Raw genomic sequence first — 2,303 nt, 5'->3', positions numbered from 1 at the left:
AATAAGAGAAAGCCAGTACAAATCTTTTAGGGAGTGGAGGTGGAAGTCGTACAGATGCTGCTACTTCATGAAGTTGGTGCGACATGACATGGCGGCCCGAGTTTGGTTGGGGAATCAATTCAGGTTTGTGACTGGTGAAGTATAAGAAAACGAAAATAACAGTAAGAAGTAGTGGTAAAATAAGAAGTATCCACTTTACATGTACTGCCGCCATTATTACCAGTCTTGTGTTTTCCGGCGTTAATCGTTGCGACCAATTAGTGTATAATTATTATTAGTGTTGCCAGATGGGTTTGGCCAAGGCTAATAATTAATAAATCCCTAATAATTAATATAAATAAACAAGATAATTAATTATATCACGTGACATAGTATTGATCAGCGCGGAAAATGGCAGATGGCTTCATTGCATGCAGCTCATGCAGTAGTTCTCTTTCTGGCACTTGTGCACTTTTAAAGAAAAGAATGCTGGATAAATATATGAGACTGTATCTGTTGCAGAGGATATTATATATCAAGAATTAGTGAGAAAATTGTGCATGTGTAGTATTAATTTCTTTGTTGTGATAGTCTGCTCCACTGTGATAATTCTTTACAGTTTGTTTTATTAAATTAGATGCCTGTGCTATACTATAGTTTGCTGCATCCATTTTCCCCCTGCACAGTACTTGTACTGAGACTCTATAGATGATCCAGATAAACGTAGTTGTTCATTTATATTTATTAATTATTAGTACTTTATGTCTCATACATCATACATGCCTCTACCACACAATCACATTTTCACACCTTGTTAACACTATGCTATTACACAATATATACTGACACAGGCTTGCATGAACAGAACATTCTAGAACATCATTCTCTAATATAAGCACACACTCTCTCTTGTTCTCTCTCTCTCTTTTGATTTTTTGCTGTTGTCGAATGTTGATTCAGTATCTATATTTGTTGGCTATATCTCCTTCGTTGTACTACCTGCTGACATTATACTGGTAAATCTATATCAGTACAATACTCTTTTAACTTGCTATTTTTGGGTTTCAGAATTAGCTCAAACAGTATAGTGGTGATACAAAGTAAACTGGATATTGTATGAAAAATTTCTCACAAATAAACCCATACTACACATCTATTCTTAATAAGTCAAAAGCTACATTGTAGATTATTAAAATTAATGAATAAAATAATAATTATAGATATCATACTTTGCCAGGCTAAGAATTTCTTTTGTGCTGCATTGGAATACTCAAAGTTTGGATCTATAAAAGGGTACGTTATAGTAAGTTTTGAGATTGATTTTATTACCATTCTTGAAAATTTCATCTACTAGTAGCCACTTTGCAAAAATGAAAATCCATCCTCAATTGATGTAATAATCTCTGACTTCATGTGAGTTACCTTTAAATGATAAAACAACCCATTTTCAAATATTTTTGCACAGGCTTCTAAGAATAAAAGAGTGTTTCTCACACTACACAAATCATCAGCATTTGGATTGTAAATAATGTAGTGTGAGAGCTCCATAAGTACATGATCTTGCTGCAGTAAAGTAATTATTATAATTAATTTTATTATTATTGAAAAAAAATTAGTTATACCTGCATTATTTTTGCTGGAGCAACATTTAGCTTGGTGCATGCATCTCTCAGTTATAATGTAGGGCTCTTTCAATTTAGGGACCATTCTTGTCAGACCTTTGCTAACCCTTTGGCAATCTCTTGCATATACAGTGACATGATTGCATCCCATTCAAAATTAGAGCCATTTAATAGAAATTCCTTTGTTCCTTTATCTTTTGAGGATAATAGAGCGTTGATCATATTTTTGAGCTTAAAAATAAATCAATGAATCCACGCTTGCAGTGACATTATTAAACTAACTTGATGACTGGGACATAATTAAACTTTATCATTTCCCGCCCTCAAATCACTCATTTCTGATTTTATGTGGAACAAATTTTTTAATGATTTTGATGCAACCTTTCCATGCACTTTCCATCTGAAATGTCCGTGCCAGAATTGCTACTCTAAACCGCACAATTCTATTTTACTTTAATTAACTAATTTAAATTTAATTTAATTCTGTATTTTCTTTGCATGTAATTTTTCAGGTCTTCCATGTACTATGGTTGTGCCTTCAATTGTGCATTTGTCTTTTTTTTCTTTTCTGTTCCAAAACTCTCCATCTTTATATATTGTAAAGTTTCAATAATAATAATAAAATAATAATGAACCAATAAATCTTATTTGGTGAATCAAATGGATTAATCATATAGGGAGATATTTTTAATGGGTCTTCTT

The 2,303-nt window shown here is 32.3% G+C and overlaps 2 long non-coding RNA genes across 2 annotated transcripts; one reads left to right on the top strand and one right to left on the bottom strand.

Moving 5' to 3' along the window:
- Window positions 1-910: 910 nt before the first annotated feature.
- LOC109589163 (uncharacterized) lies at window positions 911-1,389 on the bottom strand. Its single transcript, XR_002188573.1, has 2 exons — window positions 1,309-1,389; window positions 911-1,262 (listed from the first exon to the last, which is right to left on the bottom strand). It is a non-coding gene; the product is annotated as an uncharacterized LOC109589163 (long non-coding RNA).
- LOC109589127 (uncharacterized) lies at window positions 1,200-1,599 on the top strand. Its single transcript, XR_002188555.1, has 3 exons — window positions 1,200-1,272; window positions 1,334-1,392; window positions 1,445-1,599. It is a non-coding gene; the product is annotated as an uncharacterized LOC109589127 (long non-coding RNA).
- Window positions 1,600-2,303: the final 704 nt, after the last annotated feature.

The sequence above is a fragment of the Amphimedon queenslandica genome, unplaced genomic scaffold (genome assembly GCF_000090795.2).
Source record: "Amphimedon queenslandica unplaced genomic scaffold, v1.1 AMPQUscaffold_13521, whole genome shotgun sequence".
NCBI lineage: Eukaryota > Metazoa > Porifera > Demospongiae > Haplosclerida > Niphatidae > Amphimedon > Amphimedon queenslandica.
Note: the sequence above shows the minus strand (reverse complement) of the source record. Positions and strands in the feature narration are given on the sequence as shown.